General features: G+C 37.9%; 1 pseudogene; it reads right to left on the reverse strand.

The window, feature by feature from the left end:
* Positions 1-2783: 2783 nt before the first annotated feature.
* On the reverse strand, positions 2784-2851 carry LOC138848331 (U6 spliceosomal RNA; annotated as a pseudogene).
* Positions 2852-10450: the final 7599 nt, after the last annotated feature.

Below are 10450 nucleotides of genomic sequence, written 5' to 3' on the forward strand. Positions count from 1 at the left end.
AGTAAAGTGAATTGTTCAAGGTCACATAGGTAAGTTGTGGCAGGGATAATTCTGTATTAGCATTAGGTATCCTGATACATAGGCCACTGTTCTGTCAATTTTGTACTCCTTCTGGAGTTAAAGATTCTAAGTTGTGGAAAATTGAATTTGGAAATTTAGTGGTTGCTATGTTGTTATGGTGAGAAATTTCTGTGTATAGCTATGAGTTGCTTAAATTTTATTCAATATATTTTTCTAGTATGTTTGCTATTTATTTGAAATGTATAACAAATAGCTTCATCTATTTGCCAAAAGAATTTTTTAAAGATTTATTTATATTATTTGAAAGTCAGAATTACACAGAGAGAGAAGAACAGGCAGAGAGAGTGGTCTTCCATTCACTGGTTCACTCCACAGTTGGCCTCCATGGCTGGAGCTGTGCTGACTGGAAGGCAGGAACCAGGAGCCTCTTCCTGGTCTCCTATGCAGTTGCAGGGGCCCAAGGACTTGTACCATTTTATAGTGTTTCCCAGGCCATAGCAGAGAGCTGGATAGGAAGTGGAGCAGCCAGGTCTTGAACTGATGCCCCTATGGAATACCAGCACTGCAGGTGGCAGCCTCACCCACTATGCCACAGTGCCAGCCCTTGCCAAAAGAATTTATAGAAGCTATTCCATATATACACTTAACAATTATTTAGTTACTTGACATGAACTATCCCTGCATATTTGAAAATTTTGAATGGTATCACTTGGGTTTTAAGAATGTTATATTTTAGGTCTCTTAATATTTTTAGTGATGATGTTTTAAAGGCCCTTCCTGTTTTATGAAAAATGATAAGGATTTTGTTTTACAATGGCCATAGTATTACTACTTAAAGCAATAGATTAAATAACACTTTTAAACAAAGTCATTTAATACTAAATTCTAACACACTGGTATATTTTAAAGTGAGAAACTGGATTTCTTTCAGGTATTCTAAAGAAGAATGATAATCAAAATTGAAGACATCTACAGTTTTTAATCACTTGTTTTAAATATTGGTCATAATGGTCCAATTTTGAGTTTAATTTTAATTAGCTTTTAAATGATTCAATATGTTTTATAGAAAAAATTCGGAGAACATAATTATATACTCAACCTCCCTCCCTTCTTTTTCCTTCTTTGTCATTTTTTTTAGCTTATGAAATGACATTTTCAGTTTACATTACATTAAAAACGGTTGTTGAATCAAGGGACAAGTTTAACAGGCAAAAAGCAAAAAGATCGTAATTTAGAGGGAATACAGACAATGGCTCTAAACAATATTTGAATATCACATCTAAACAATATTTGAATAAATTGATAAATATTTTAATTTCTCCTACTAAAATGCTCAAAGTCTTTAATTATTTATCAAATATTAGTGCAAAATTATGGATTTAAATGATCCCAAAAAGTGATGAATTTTTGTGTAATAAAGTCCAATTTTTGTCAAGGCTTTTTGACAGTCTCACAGAAAACTTATGTTTGTGAATGGGAAGAATAATACCAAAATATCCATACTACCAAAAGCAATTTGCAAATTCAATGCAATCCCAATCAACATACCAACGATGTTCTCAGAGCTAGAAAAAATGATGCTAAAATTCACATAGAAACATGAGAGATGCTTAACATCTAAAGCAATATTATAAAGCAAAAAAAAGCTGGAGACATCACACCATATTTTAAGACATATTACAGGGGTCAGCACTATGACAAAGCAGGTAAAGTCACCGTCTGCAGTGCTGGCATCTCATATGGGTGCCAGTATGTTTCCCAGCTGCTCCACTTCTTATACCCCTCTCTGGTATAGCCTGAGAAAAAAGTAGAAAATGGCCAAAGTCTTTGGGCCCCTGCACCTGCATAGAGACCTGGAAGAAGCTCCTGACACTTGGATTCAGATCAACAGAGCTCCGGCCATTGTGGCCATTTGGGGAGTAAACCAGTGGATGGAAGACCTCTCTCTCTCTCTGCCTCTACCTCTCTGTAACTCTGCCTTTCAAATAAATATACTGCAAAAAAAAAAAAAAGAAGAAGAAGTGTTAGCACTGATATAATAACAGACACATAGTTCAATGGAAAAGACTTGGTAGCATAGAAATAAACCCAAATTTCTACCAGCAACTCATATTTAACAAAGGAACTAAAATGAACTGGAGAAAGAAGAATCTCTTTCACAAGTGGTGCAGAGGAACTTGATTATCCATATGTAGAAGCCTGAAAAGAGACTCCAACATCTCTTACACTATGTGAAAGTGAACTCACAGTGAATTAAAATGTAATCATAAGACCCAAACCCAAGTAAACATAGGGAAACTCTAAATATTGTCAACACACAATAGCTTTTGGGTAAGATTCCAATAGCAATAGTCACAAAAATAAAAACAGAGACATTTGAGTATATCCAACTAAGATACTTCTTCACAACAAAGTAAACATCAGAGTGTAGATACAATGAACAGATGGCAGGAAAAATTAAAACTCTGAATGTTTACAGATTTCCAGAACATTTACATGAATTGGAAAAACTCCAAAAAATACAGTGAAGAAACAGGCAAGGATCTGAATAGACATTTCTCAGAAGAAATGTAAATGGTCAAAACATGTGAATATGCCCGATGTCACTAGCCATTATGTAAATATAAATCAGAACACCATATCAGTCTCCAACACCTGTGGGAGAATACAACACTCAGGTGTTTGTGTGTGCAGCAAGTGGGTTTAGAGGACCCTGTTCACCTCTGGAGAGCAGAGTCTACAGGGAGGTAAAGAAACCTTACTGCGCAGGGGCATGCTAATCTTCTCTGTATCGTTCCAATTTTAGTATATGTGCTGCCGAAGCGAGCACATGTGCTGCCGAAGCGAGAAAGAGATGAAAAGAATTTATCTCAACTAGCCACTAATATTCAAGAAACAAGGTCTTCAGGAAAGCCAACTCAACTGACATTTTCATGTCATTGTTAAATAAAGGAAAAATTATCTAGGTTCAGCAATACGTAGTTTATAAGAGAAAGACTACAGAGTAATTTCCTTGGCATAGAAATAACTTTGTCTTTTTTTTTTTTTATCTATGAGGGCTTGCTATCACCACCACACACCCACATCCCATATACAAATGTCTGGCTTGAGTGGTAGCTTCTCTGCTTTGAGGCAAGTTTCTGCTAGTGTGCACCCTGGGAGGAGACGGAGGATGGCAGAAGTGCTTGGGTCCCTGCACCCAAATGGGACATCCAGAATGAATTCCCAGTTCCTGGTTTTGGCTTGGTCAAGCTTTGGCTATTGCAAGTGTCTGGGGAGTGAAGCAGTGGTTCCCTCTTCCTGTCACTCTGCCTTTCAAATCAATAACTGTTGTTGGTAATGACTAATAATGATATTCACTGATTGTCAAATTTTGAATCTATTAATTATAGACAATTTCTCTTTGTATTTTTAAACTTTCATAATGTTCTGTAGCCAATTTCATCACTAGAAATAAAAACTTTTCCTCAAAAAAAAAAAAAGAAACCTTACTGCTTTCCTAATGTGCTTATTAAGTTCTTGACCAGCGCCTGTTAGTCTTGCCACAAACTTTCTAGTCTTACTACTTTCCTTCTTCTTCTTCTTCTCTGTGACTTGTAAAATAGTATACATTCTATATACTGTGGATACTTTTGATTTATTTTATTCCTTCGGTCTCCTATGAAGTTCCTCCACAAAAGCACAGCCCTCAAAATATTCATTCATTTATGCAGTCTGCAGATTTCATGAGCTACTAAATTCCAAGTAGTATGTTAAAGGCAAGATCTGGGCCTAAGAGAAAAGTGGTCTAAATTCTGTGCCTAGAAGAGGATTTGGGACATAGTAGAACTTCAGTGAAGTGCTATGTGAATGACATGCACTCATTAAATGAGTAATCTAAAGCATACACTTCATTTAAGCAACACAGCAGCCCTACTCACCTCAGGTAGAGCAATTGAGAGGAATAATGTGAACAAAAATAAGACATCAATAAGTTGAATAATAACAGAGAAAAAACAAAATGAGATAGATGCCAACATTACTGAGCTATTTTTGAGGAATTAAATTGATAGAGGGGCTGGCATTGTGGCCAAGTGGGGAAAGCTGCAATCTGTGAGGCCAGCATAACATCTGAGTTCCACTTTGAGTTTAGGAATCTCCACTTCCAATTTAGCTCACTGCTAAACACCTGGGAAACCAGCAGAAGATGGACGAAGGACTCAGGTCCTTGCCACTCATGTGGGAGACTTGGATGAAGCTCCTGACTCCAGCATGCCCCAGGCTCAACTGTTGAAACTCTCTGGGGTGTGAGCCAGCAGATGAAAGCTATCTATGTCTTTCCCTCTCTCTCTAAATCCACCTTTCAAATAATAAAGATTTAATAAACAAATTAACTGATTTCAAAATACACAAAAACATGAACAATACTATATCATTTTTATGCCAAACTGATAAAAAATAACAAATGCTAGAGAGCACATGGGAAAAGAAAACCACCATATATGGTAGGTGAAAACACAAGTTAGTACAGATGTTATGCAGAACAGTATGGTCATTCCTTAAAAAGGATAAAAATTGGGGCTGGCGCTGTTGTGCAGTGAGTTAAAGCCCTGGCCTGAAGGGCCAGCATCCCATTTGGGTGCCAGTTCTAGTTCCAGCTGCTCTTCTTCCAATCCAGCTCTCTGCTATCTCCTGGGATAGCAGTAGAAGATGGCCCAAGTCCTTGGGCCCATGCACCCATGAGGGAGACCCAGAGGAAGCTCCTGTCTCCAGGTTTCAGAATGGCATAACTCTGGCCTTTGTAGTCATCTGTAGAGCGAACCAGCTAATGGAGGACCTCTCTGTGTCTCTACCTCTATTGTAACTCTTTCAAATAAATAACAAAAATTAAACTAAGATAAAAATTGACCTACCATGTGAGAGTTATCTTGCTCTTGGCTATATAGAATAAGGAAATTTTATTAGAAGGAAAGGAGGAGAGCATATCAAAGATAGAGCAATTTTCCCATAACACAGCCACTATAACACAGTTCACTGCAGCCAGGATGTGAAACCAATCTAGCTGTCCATCAGTGAAAAACAATGGACAGGGCAACCTCTTTTAGATACAAAAAAAGAACAAAATATTATTAAATTAATTGAAATAAGCCAGAAGCAGGAACACAAATGTCACCTGGTCCTTGTCGCATGTGGAAGTGAAAGAAAATAATGGATCTGAACACAGAACTGTGATTACTAGAGGCTGAGAAGGGAAGCAGCTAGGGATAGAGGGGGATTGGATAATAGGTATCAAAAATCAAAGAGGCAGAAAGAACTTCTGGTGTTCCATAATATAATGAGATGACTACATTCAACCATATTAGGTTCTGTGTAAAGAACTGAAGGAGAGGAGCTGGTAGTCTCAAATCATGGAGAAGAATTAGAAACTGTAGTTGCTTGGGGGCCAGCATTGTGGCACAGTGGGCTAACACCCTGGCCTGAAGCACCAGCATCCCCTGTGGGTACCAGTTCTAGTCCTGGCTGCTCCTCTTCTGATCCAACTCTCTGCTATGGCCTGGGAAAGCAGTAGAAGATGGCCCAAGTCCTTGGGTCCCTGCACCCAAGTGGGAGATCTGGAAGAAGCTCCTGGTTCCTGGAATCAGATTGGCAGAGCTCCGGCCATTGTGGCCATCTGGGGAGTGAACCGGCAGAGGAAGACCTCTCTCTCTCTCTGCTGCTACTTCTCTCTGTAACTCTGTCTTTCAAATAAATAACTCTTTAAAAACTTAATAAAACTGTAGTTGCTTAGCTTGATCACTTTTTACTGCATAAATGTGTGCAAATATTGCACTACACCCTGTAATAATGCATGACTAGGACACATTAATCACAAATTATTTCAATGAAATTTTAAAAATTAGAAGCATTTCTTTATATTAACAATGAACTATTTGAAAATGAAATTAGAGAAACATTTCCATGCATAGCAGCATAAGAACCAGGAACCAATGTCTTCAATGTTATCAGTGATGAATCAGATTCACAGCCCCCAGCACTCAGTTTTTGCCATAGACCTTACCATGGCAATTGTGGGCATATAGTAGTAAATCAATGGACAGGAATCCTTTGTCTCTAAATCTGCTAAATAAATAAACAAGGAATTCATCAAAGAAAAAGAGATATCAATTTGGATGCCAGGCACAAAAACACATGCACTTGAGCTATCCTCCAGTTTGTGATGCCAACAAATCTTTCAGACATGTTACATTTTCAGAGACTTTTCTGTAATCTTGCTAAGCTTTCTGGAAATCTGCCTTATAGCAAAGGGTTTCCCAATTCCATTACACTCATGATTTTTCTTTTGTGTGATATATTAGTTTACCATCTAGAGATAATTTATGGTACAAAACTTTTCTATGCATGCATGTTTTCTCATTTGTGAGTCTATTCATGGGAATTGAAGACTGATTTATAACAGAAATACATTTTCCAAATTCATTGCATAGACTTTTGTTCCTTATGAATTCTCTGAAGTCTGTTGATGTCTAATTTCTGGCTAAAGGTTTTATTGTATTTACAGCATGCAAAGACTATCACCTTTTGTGAATTCTGTGTCTATACAAGCCTGAAATAAAGAAAATGTTTTTGCACAATCAGTATACGCCTAAGAAACCACCTGTGTCAATTCTCTGATGTACCATTGACTTCTGACTCTAATAATATTTATAAGCTTTCTCCTTTACATGAGTCTCTGTTGGATAGGATGTGATTTCCAGCAAAAGGTTTTGTCACAATACTTACATGAATTTTGGAGAAAAGCTCTTCCACATTCATTATATTGTTAAGGTCTCTCCCTTGTTCAAATTCCATGATGGATTATGAGGCATTACCTATGTGAAATGACTTTCTCACATTTATTTCATTCATTAGATATATATGTTGTGCATTCTGATATAAGGAGAGATTTGGGCAGAGCTTTCCAACACTCATTACACCCATAAGGTTTCTCTCCCACGTGAATTCCCTGTTGTCTTATGAGGTATGGCTTCTAATTAAAGGGATTTTACTTTCAAAGGAGTTTTTCCCTATATGAATTTGATGATGTACAATGAGGGCTGAATTATGGTAAAAGGCTCTGAGTCATTACATTCATAAAATTGCTCCCCATGAGAATTCTTTTATGTTTGATGAGGTCTGATTTGCACCACAAAGGCTATTCACATGTATTATATTCATGCATTTCTCCCCTTGGTGAATTCTCTAATATTTCATGAGATATAACTTGCACAAAAAGGTCAAGTAGAAAATTCCCTGTGTGGATACTCTGATATCTTATGAGTTATGAAGTACAGCAAAGAGGCTTTCCACCATCCTTCCATCCATAAAACCTACCTAAATTGAGCAACAAAGATATAGAAAACCTAAACACACACATAACCAGATGGAAATGATACCAGTAATAAAGACCATCACTACCAAGAAAACCCCAAAACTGGAAGGCTTCACTGCTGAATTCTAACAGACATTTAAAGCACTAACTGCAATTCTTCTCAAGTTATTCAAAACAATTGAGAGAGAGGCGATTCTCCCAAATTCTTTCTATGAAGCCAACATCACCTTCATTCCTAAACTTGAAAAAAGTGCAACAAAGAAAGTAATTATAGACCAATTTCCCTGATGAACATACATGCAAAGATCTGCAACAGAATTCTGGCCAATTGAATCCAACAATGCATCAGAAAGATCATCCACCCAGACCAAGTGGGATTTATCCTTGGTATGCAAGGATGGGACCAAAGGCTTTTCCACAGTCATTTCATTTATAAGCTTTCTCCATGGTGTGAAGGCTCTGATACTTTCTGAGGTTTGACTTCTCAGCAAAGGTTTTTCCACAGTCATTGCAATCATAAGGTTTCCCCCAGTACAAATTGTCTGATGCTTTGTGAGCTTTGATTTCTCAGCAAAGGCTTTTCCACAATGATTGCATTCATAAGGTTTCTCCCCTCTGTGAATTCTCTGATGATTTATGAGGTTTGCCTTCTGGCCAAAGGATTTTCCATAGTAATTGCATTCATAAGGTTTCTCACCTGTGTGAATTCTCTGATGATTTATGAGGTTTGCCTTCTGGCCAAAGGATTTTCCACAGTCATTACATTCAAAAGGTTTCTCACCTGTGTGAATTCTCTGATGATTTATGAGGTGTTTCTTCTGGCCAAAGAACTTCCCACAGTCATTAGATTTGTAAGATTTCAACCCTGTGTGAATTCTCTGATGTCTAATGAGATCTGACTTCTGGTGAGTGGTTTCCACACAATCATTACACACATGAGGGTTTTCCACAATATGAGTGCTGTGATGGAGGGTATTTAATACTGAATGAATTCCCACAAGGTTTACATGCATAGGATTTCTTCCCTATATTTGGTCTATGATTCAGTCTAACATGTGATTGGTAAATGACAGGTTCCACAGTCCCAATATACTTATAAATGTTCTCTCTTTTCAGGTGAATACAATCAGAATTCCACAGTCAGTCAGCTGGGAGGGGTGGATGAATCCGGAAACAGCTGGTTTCCTTGTACTAAAACAAGCGCCATATCACGAAGGACTCTTGCATTTCTTTTTCTTTTTTGCATTTTTCACATTTTCTTATTTATCATGGTTTGTAATAAATTTTCTGATGTGGGTTGTGGTTTTGAGGCTGGCTTAAGGAGTTCAGGGAACCAGAGGAATGGTCTTTTTCAATTAGGGCACAGCTGTTGTTTCTCTCCAATTCTGGCTTTCTGTAATTGCTTTGGGTGCCTCAGGCAATTTTTCATTTTGAGCGACTTTTTCCTAAATGCTTTGTTGGTCTGAGTTGGTTTTGCCTTTTTCCTTTTCAAATTGTGTATTCTGATGCAATACAAACAAGGGTTTAGAACGAGGATCCATCAGGAAATTGAAAAACAGAACATATTGGGTTTTCATGATTAGAAATCATAGGCAACATGACCAAGATGAGTTTTTGGGTTTTGGAAAATGACATAGAACCCTTCCACTGAGGGGCAGATATTAATTTCCTCCAAATCGAGAGTGAGTGCGATTTTCAGGTGAATTCAATCAGAATTCCACAGCCAGTCAGCTAGGAGGGGTGGATGAATCCGGGAACAGCTGGTTTCCTTGCAACTAAATCAAGCCCAATATCACAAAGGACTCTTGCATTTCTTTGGCTTCTTTCTCTTTTTTCTTTTTATCATGGTTTGTAATGAATTTTCTGATGTGAGCTTTGGTTTTGAGGCTGCAATATAGAGTTCAGTGCACAGGAGGAATGGTCTTTTTCAAACAGGGCATAGCTGTTGGCCTGCTTCAATTCTGGCTTGCTGTCATTGTTTTGGGTGCCTCAGCCGATTTGTGGTTTCTTGTGTGGCAATTTCCTAAATGTTTTCGGGGTCTGAGTTGGCTTTGCCTTCTTCATTCCCAAATTCTGTATTCTGACGCAACACAAACAAGAGTTTGGACAGAGTAGCCATTATGAAATAAAAAACATTACAAATGGGCATTTGAAGAATATAAATCTACAGGTAACACGACCAAGGTGAGTTTTTGTGTTTTGGAAAATCAAATGGAACACTTTGGCTGAGGTGACAGATATTAATTGCCTCCAAAATGAGTTTCACTGTGATTTTCAGGTTAATTCAGACAGAATTCCACAGGCATCAGCTGGAGGTGTGGATGAATCCGGGAACATTCGGTTTTCTTGAGACTAAATCAAGTCCAATATCATCATGGATTCTTGCATTTTTTTGGCTTTTTTCTCATTTTTCTTATTTATCATGGTTTGTAATGAATTTTCTGATGTGAGCTTTGGTTTTGAGGCTGGCATATTGAGTTCAGGGCACAAGAGGAAGGTTCTTTTTCAATCAGGGCACAGCTGTTGGCTTGCTCCAATTCTGGCTTGCTGTCATTGTTTTGGGTGCCTCAGCCGATTTGTGGTTTCTTGAGTGCCAATTTCCTAAATGTTTTCTGGGTCTGAGTCGGTTTTACCTTCCTATTCCCAAATTTTGTATTCTGATGCAATACAAGCATGTTTTGGAGAGTAGCCATTATGAAAGAAAAAAAAAAAAAAAACACAGCGCATTGCCCTTTCAGGATTAGAAATCTACAGGCAACACAACCAAGGTGAGATTCTGTGTTTTGGAAAATGACATAGAACGCTTCTGCTGAGGGGACAGATTCTAATTCCCTCCAAAATGAGTGTGAGTGCGATATTGAGGTGAATTCAATCAGAATTCCAGAGTCAGTCTGTGGAAGGGGGGGATGAATCTGGAAACAGCCAGTTTCTTTGTGTCTAAATCCAGCCAAATATCACAAAGGACTCTTGCATTTCTTTGGCTTTTTTCTCTTTTTTCTTATTTATCATGGTTTGTAATGAATTTTCTGATGTGAGCTTTGGTTTTGAGGCTGCAATATAGAGTTCAGGGCACCTGAGGAA

The sequence above is a fragment of the Oryctolagus cuniculus genome, chromosome 16 (genome assembly GCF_051225735.1).
Source record: "Oryctolagus cuniculus isolate XC-2025 breed Fujian yellow rabbit chromosome 16, ASM5122573v1, whole genome shotgun sequence".
NCBI lineage: Eukaryota > Metazoa > Chordata > Mammalia > Lagomorpha > Leporidae > Oryctolagus > Oryctolagus cuniculus.